This window comes from Hibiscus syriacus, unplaced genomic scaffold, assembly GCF_006381635.1.
Source record: "Hibiscus syriacus cultivar Baekdansim isolate YM2019G1 unplaced genomic scaffold, ASM638163v2 tig00112857_pilon, whole genome shotgun sequence".
NCBI lineage: Eukaryota > Viridiplantae > Streptophyta > Magnoliopsida > Malvales > Malvaceae > Hibiscus > Hibiscus syriacus.
In genome coordinates, this window is record NW_024063412.1 from 1,161,252 (window position 1) to 1,169,887 (window position 8,636).

Below are 8,636 nucleotides of genomic sequence, written 5' to 3' on the forward strand. Positions count from 1 at the left end.
TCGTAAGCTCTAAAGCTAGCTCAAATGTCTCTCACTAATAGATGATGTCACTCTTTAGTAGGGTTATGATGCACTCGAGCTTACCTTTTGGGGGTAAGGTGCATCTGTCTTAGAGTATGAAGTGTTTCACGGAGCCACTAGTCGGTAGCTATTGGGTCATTATCTCCCGTACCATAAAAGTCTATGGTTTTATAGCGACTCCTGAGGTGCTACGGGTGGTGGAGTGAGTTCTCACAAAATAGCCCGGATAATATTCCTAAGGGTATCTTTGAGGTCTTTGAAAAAAGTGGCATCATCGATCCCTACATTCTTAGGGATACCCATATCCTCAGTATCTATGACGTAGTCGTCGCCAGTATCTTCAGCGAGTGAGATATGACTCTCATTGCGACCCTCTTAGCTGTGAGTTGGGTCACCGACCATAACCTACAGAGTTCAAAGAAAGGAGTCATTATTTCCATTTCCAAATAACCAAGTACACTGACACTCTAGGGGCATGTACATAACTGACTCTTATTGACTCTAACCCACAGGTCGCAGGAACGACTGAACCTGATGCTCTGATACCATTAAATGTAACACCCAAATCCAATTAAAATGAAACCTGATGGGTTTAGGCATAACAAGGACAACCCAAGTGGCTAACCTAAATTTTTTCTTAAAATATTCTAAATTTCCAAATCTCAGTTCATCGCATTTAAACAAAATAAGATAAAATACTTAGGTTTACAAAACCGGGGAACTCCTAAAATAAAACTCAAAATACAATAATCCAAGAGTTATGAGTCGAATACAAAAGAGTCTATGAAATACAAGCCCGCTAAATAATCAAGACATATTCTGCAAGTGTTGATATATGGAAATCTGACTAGCTGGCAATAAGTTCCCGAGTCTGGCACCTACTAATCTGCTAACAAAAACAATTCTGAATGATGAGCTACGAACTCAATGCCACATAAACAACTCCATTATAATACATGCATCCATTAACTATGAATGTTTAGTAAGTTAAGTCAATCTGTAACGAAATGAACCAAGCATAGATCATAATATGATGATATGTAACGATGCATTATACGAAACACAATATGACATGCTACTTAATCATAGAAGTGCCTTAGCACTAATACTAAAGTGTCTCAGTACTAATAAAAAAGTGCATTCGCACTGATATAAAAGTTTCATAACACTAGGGAAGAGAATTCGTATACTTCTACTTACATATTTGAATAGTACATGCATAAGCTTAAGTAACTCGAATGTCCTTGTTGTTTCCTGAGTGTTAAACAAATGCTAGTTTTATGCCACATAATTTAATGTTGTTGTTCATAGAGGTTTTGAATAATATTTTCACGTGTGGTCTTAATTAAGAAACTTTGATGCCCCCATAAAACCCCCTTTCCAAGATTATAACTTAGCGAAATTCTCTGCCTAAAACAAGACGTCAATATCGATACTAGGCCTATCAGTATTGATACTAGCCTTATGGTATCGATACTGACCCTAGTATTGATACCAATTTCATTTCGATGTTTCAATTTAATTCCCAGTATTGATACCCCCGATGGAGAATATCGATACTCTTCCCCCTAGTATCGATACTCCCTTGAGTATCGGTACCAAAATAGCATTATGAAATCCTTAAATTATCACCAGTATCGATACCACCCTTTGAGTATCGATACCACCCTTTGAGTATCGATACTCCTTGAAGGATTATCGATACCTCCTTCATAAATTCTTCATTTTTATCCTATACAAAATAAAATTATTGTTATTGTTCCTCGAGTACCGATATCCCTGCTCGGAAATGCCTTATTTAGAAAGTGACTTCCTAAAGTCCCTCATAAACCCCCTTAAGGCTACCCAATGTTTGTTAAGTCTTATGGGGTTTATTAGCATCATAAAGAGTCACTTTAACACATCAAAAACATTAAATAGGCATGCTACCATTAAAACTCACCTTGCACCCATGAACACAACAAGCAAACAAACATAGTTTCATGACTTACATATGATAGAGGGAAGTTATTTATGTGTTACCTTACTAATAGCTGATGAGAGAGTCCACAAAGGGTTATCCTAGCATAAGTTTTTCATTGTTCTTGCTTTGGGAGCTCTCTCCCACTTTTCACTAAACAGAGCAAGGGAAAAGATTAAAACTCATTTCAGAACTTAAGAGGAGTTAGAAACATGTTTCTAAGTCCTTAAAAATGGATTGGAAACAATCTAGAACCCTAAAACCCTCCAAAACTATCATCTTAGCCATCATAACCAAAGCTTGCAATGGTGAGCTTGAATTGAAGTTCCAAGAAAGGTGGTTGCTTTCTTTACCTTCAAATTTCCAAACTAGCTTTGTACAACAATAAAGTTACCACTTTGAAGCTTACAAGAGAAGGAAAATAAAGAATTGGGAGAGGGAAAGAAGACAAATGGTGAGGAAAATGAGAAGAGAGTTTTCAGCTTTTACTTTTGTTTACATCTTCAAATTTTAATGATTTTTCAGCTTTATTTCAAACAAGGGTCTAATTGCTCCCTTAGTCCTTTCTCTTTTTGCCCCAAATAAAAAAATGTCATTTTTATAACCTTATGAGCTTTTCTACAAGCTCAATCCTCTTTATTTTTCACCCAATGATTAATTTAGCTTCATATAAGCACTCTAAGCCCAACGACAATACCTGAAACTACTAACCCTGTTTTCGGGGTGTTACAATTTATTTATCCATGTTTGTTTGTTTGTTCGATTAAAGTTAAACAAAAAACCATGAACATACCCTCATTCATATTCGTTAAATTCGATTGCGGGCCTAACACCACTTTTATTTTAAAGCAATGCCCTCTATTGTTCTTTTGTTTGGAAAAAAAATCATTGAATGCAGTGTGTGGTCACACAGCCGTACGATAATCACAAATAATAGCATCAATTCAACTCAGTCCACAATTATCAATCAACAAGAATCAGTAATCTCAAATAAAACCCACCAATGCTGAGTCAATTAAGTGAAGATGAGATTCATTTTGTGTTAGTCTGTCGAAAAATCTTCATATACATATAATATATTGGCTATGGTGATTGTCATGTTGGCAGCACTTAAGGATTAATGACATTAAAGAACATTAATTAAATAATTAAGTTATTGCTCCATTACAGTAGATCACCTATGATTAAATATCTTGTTAACCATGGGTGCCTGCTAAAGCTGATGTCAAAAGATTAGGCATTAATTTTTTTACAATATCAGCACTCGTAATGGGTTTAATTGGTTGGTCTTTGATCATTAGTTTGTTGGAAATTGGTCATATTATTGTAAAACAAACTGTCAGCATTAATTAGGAAAATAAGATAACAAAAATAAGTAGTATTTGATCTTGTTGTAGATGAATTACTGTCTAAAAAACAAAATCATCATGATCATTGTAATCTTCAAAAATAAACGTTAATTGAGGTTAATACGATCCTTCAAAATTTTGTATACCTAAAAGTTTAACGGTAAAGTATACAACCTTCGACTATAGAGTATTATTTTATTAAGTCCCAGTGGACACTCGTTTTTGCCCGAGTTTTAATGGTTTATTATTATTATTTATTTTTATTATTATTATTATTATATTAATAATATTTTTATAATTTTTACAGACCAAGGTTTACAAGCCCAAATTACAAAATACAACCAACCCACCGGTTCAGGCTTGAGAATTGAAGCCCACCCGGATGACTAAGCTAAATAGGCCCAACCGAATTGAAACCCACTTTGGAGACCAAACCTGGTTAGGGTTCTTCACTTTAGCATCTGGTTTCGCCCACCATCAGCCGTTGGATCTGTGGGAGATCCAACAGACCGCATGTGTCATCAACTAGGGTTTTGTAACCCCCTTAGCGTCGTTAGTCTACAGTCATGTGATCTGGACTTATCCAATGGTCCATATCAATCCAAACTTAGGGTTTCACCCTAACATATCAACAGCCGTCCCCGCCACCCAGCAAAGATTGGTCGTCTAATGCGTGTGATGCACGCGCTTCACTCTTTGGTTCCCCAGCCGCGTGAGCCACTACCGATGACTCGCAAGCTGTCGTCGTCATCAACAGACCCAAAACAGTGCACCAAACCAATCAAGCAAATCAAATCCGAAAAATCCATTAAAAAATCGTCTAAATCCCGATAAATCTGGGAAAATCATTCCTCTACCAAATAGATCTCATGACTTTCACCCGAAAATCATCCAAAAAATCAGCATACAACCAATATATTCGAGAGAGGCATTCAAACCAAAACAAGGGGATTTTCGGGGAACCAAACTGAGAGAGAAGAAAACAAAAAAATGAAAGAAAGTCCTCACCTTCGGTACAACCATCGTCGTTGTCTCAACGGAGCCAAGGGAATTCTTCGTCATAGAAGGTAAAGTTCATTTTTTAGGATAAAAGAGGGGTTTTATGAGGGAAATGACGAGGGGTTTTTATTTGATTTTTTTCCCAACCCTCACCACTAACTTACGGCGGTCGTGTTTTTGCCCTTCCTCACGGTGGGGAAATGAGAGGAGAGGAGAGAGTTGAGAGCTTTTGCTCTCTCTATCTCTTTTGGGCTAAATGAAAGAAATGAAGTAAATGGGGGAAGGATGGTCGGTTTTGGACTTGATTTCAACCATATGTAGGGGGTGTGCAAATCCGGGTACCCAAAACATCCAGGTCGGTGATTTCTCGGTCCGTGTCCCGACCTGGATGCTCCGGGTACCCGGTAATCAGGTACCCGGATTTTGTGGGTACCCAAATACCCGAATTTTTTTCTTCAAATTATTAAATATAAAAAAAACACAAATTTAAATGTTCGAAACTTCGAATTACATAATCCAACATCGAAACATAAAATTTAAAAGTTCAAAATATTAACATATCAATGAATATGAAGAAATCAAAAATGGAAGATTGAAATAAGATTATGAGCATGTTGGGTGCAAGTATCGGATATGGGTGTGTTAGAATTTTTGGAAGGTTTTTCCATGTACTCAAGGGACTTAGGGTATCATATTAGACATATCCCCATATCTATATCTAATATGCAATGGAAAATTAAATAAATATGTATATATAAAAATTAACCGGGTACCTGAAAAAATCAATTTTTGTGACCTGACCATGTAATTTTTTAAAAAAAATTACCCGGTTTTTTTAGATCCGGGTCGGCGGGTCGGGTTTTTTTGCACACCCCTAACCATATGTATTATACATTAAACGACGTAGTTTTGGGAGGGGGCAGGAGTGTATTTTAGCATGTGGGTAAACCCCATTTCAGGCCTTCCTATTTTGCAACATTCCGTTTTAGTCACCAATTGTGGATTTCAATTTCATATTTCCAGTTTTGAATTTATTTATCCTTGCATTTTGACCACTGAGTAATTTCCTAGAGCATTTTACTTTGGGTACTCACTTTATTGCATTTATATTTTGATCATTTCCATGATGTCATGCCATTTTATTGATGTATAATTTTGGGTATGGTATTTATAAATTTTGCGTTTTGGCCACTGCTCAAGTCTAGCCTGATTTATGTTTAAAATTAACCCTTGTCATTTTAATTAAGATTACAGTTTAGTTTAAATTTTAAATTTAGGAATTGCTGATTTAGCCTTTATATTATTTTATTTTAACCCCTGGAGTTCTCTGTGTATTATAACACGGTTTTATTCATATTCTAGGATTCTTTAAATATTTCAGATGTTTACTTTAGTCATTTCGTTGTTTTTCGAATACGAAGTTGCATGATTTGTCACATATATGTTGATATTATTGTTTTGTTTTTGTGTGATTCAATATTTCTTTTATGCATCTTATTTGAATTCTAATCGTTCTTTGTGTATATAATTTGTATATATATTTTCACAATTTTGTCACATATATAAGTGTTTTATTATTACTATATACGTTAGGCTATATCATGTTATATAAACGCATACTTAATATTTTTTTAACATTGTATGTTTATAAGCTGTTCACCTTTATGCTTTTATTCTATCTTACTTGTTTTAATTTGATTTATGGATTGTTCTTTTATCAATACTTTACATATCCCTTATACTTGATATTGACATATTTAGTAGTTTACCTGAACGTTTTTGAGAACATTCGTAGTAGAATGGGCATGAAGAGCTCTACCTTAAAGTAGTGTGATTCAAAATGACATTCTAACGAGGTGTGAACTCAAAATAAATCAAATTTTATAAAAGCAAAGTTAATTAATTTGTTTCTTTGACTCTGATTTAAATGTTGATATATGTATTTTTAAAATAGAAATTTATTTTAAATTATTGATATTCAACTTCTATTCGATTAGTGATTCTAAATCAAGGAGGGAATATTCTTTTGAAGATAAGAAATAGATGAGATAGTCTTCCCGATGGAGGATTGCGAATCTCAATTTCTTTTTCAAACTAAAGAATTTTCCCTAATAATTGATTCGAAACAAATTATTCATGTCCAATAAATGGATCGTACTTTAATTATCGATGTGAATTCACGATGTCCACCATTTACGACAATGTATAAACGACTAAGTACCAATTTTGGGCACTCTGAGAGTGTTTATTCTTCCCACACGTAATCGATTCACAAATCCGTAAAAGTAAGTTTTTGGTAAAGCAGACCATATTTTGTCTTTAAAAATGAGTGTTTTTTAATAAAAAAAATTATTTTAAAAGTTGATTTTAGGTATTCGATCTACTTAAATCGCAATACGATCGATAATTCGCAACGCGATCTCCGGTATCGCAAATCAGTTTCCAGATTCGCAACGCGAACTTCGACTATCACATTGCGATTTACATATTCGCATTGCGATAGTCGAAGTTCGCGTTGCGATTTATTCCAAATTCGTTGCAATAGTCGAAGTTCGCGTTGCGATTTATTCCAAGTTCGTTGCGATAGTCGAAGTTCGCGTTGCGATTTATACCAAGTTCGTGTTGCGATTTATTTCAAATTCGCAACGACTGGTGGTATTTGTAACACCCTTAACCCATATATATCTCGATATACGAGTTAACGATGTCACATTAAACTGAAAACATTTACTTAACTGAAATTTCCGTAAAAAAAATTTTCTTTGAAAATACTCTTGTTCTAATTTTAAAAAATCTATTTTAAAGTATATTTCATATTATAATTTCTTTCTTTATTACAGGAAAATAAATTTATTATTTATTCAGTAATTTTACTAAACCATATTTTTTTCGTAAAACCTTTTAAAAACATAATAATTTAATAAATTATTGTCATGCATAGTTACCAATAAAACTAAACTAAGTAAAATAAACTAAAATAGTTCTAGTTTACTATTACAATTTTTTTCAAATAAATACGATAATTAGAAACTATTGACATAATTATACATGCCACTATAAGTCAAAAGGAACATCATAGATGTCTTACTGATACTGATGATATGTATGTCTTTCCAAAAGATGCTCCGATAGCTCCTTACCGATCGTATTTATCCTTACTAGAACCTACGCATGAAAATCATCACGCGCTAAGTATAACTTAGTGAGGCAGTAATACTAAAGGTGAGAATAATTAAATAAAATATCAAAAATATATAAAATCATTAAAATAATACAGACTGAAATTCTTCAGAATATTCAAACCAGATATCTCATGTTGAACTTTATAATAAACCTGAAAATAATCATCTGATAATTTTCACAAGATCATAAATAATCGGATCAGACAGAATAATCAGTTTATAATTCTTTGTAGTCAGACACTTTTCAGAACTTTCTTATTTCATTTTTATAGCCCAAAGTATATTTTAAGAGAATATAAGATACGTGAGTCAGACGAGTGTGCGCAATACAGATATCAGATCATCAGTCGGAACAGATAAGCACACATAGTGCTATCACATCGGAAATAACAATATGCACACCAAGTGCATTCAGATCAGAATATATATATATACTAGTATACACTCCGGTACACCACAGTATATCAAAATCAGAACAGATAATCACTCCACCTCATGGCATGCCAATTGTACCTTTGACTCTCAATATAACATACAGTGGGCTTTTAGTTCATTTCTTAACCATTTGATAAACATCATATCAGAGTCGAAAATATATTTAATTCACATTCTTAAAATGTGACATGGACAGTTCATGTCCAAAAACTTTCATAAAACTTATTAAAGAAATTATGGATATAATTTCATAATCAAAACATAATTCATATCTTTGAAATAAATAAGGTGAGGTTGACTTATCGCAAGTCGTCCTCGATCAAAATAATTAAATAAATAAATTGCACTCACCTTTGCCTCACTTAAGAACTTGTATACGATAATACTAGTCACAAGCTTTGTCCTTTCCTTTCAGATTGTTCGGATTGTTAGTTTTATTGAAATCTGACAATACGAAATTATAACACAAAATGTTTAAACTACATATTAGTATCGTTCTAACATAAGCTCATTTTTGACATTTGAGAATCTATAAAATAAAATCGATAACTAAATCGATATCAACCTAAATCATAACTCCATTATAACGTCAAACCACATATTTTTGAATTCTTTCTAAAATTAAACTCAACTTTTCCTTTAATTCATAATGGTCCTTCGCCATTATAATAATTTTACATTAATTACTAA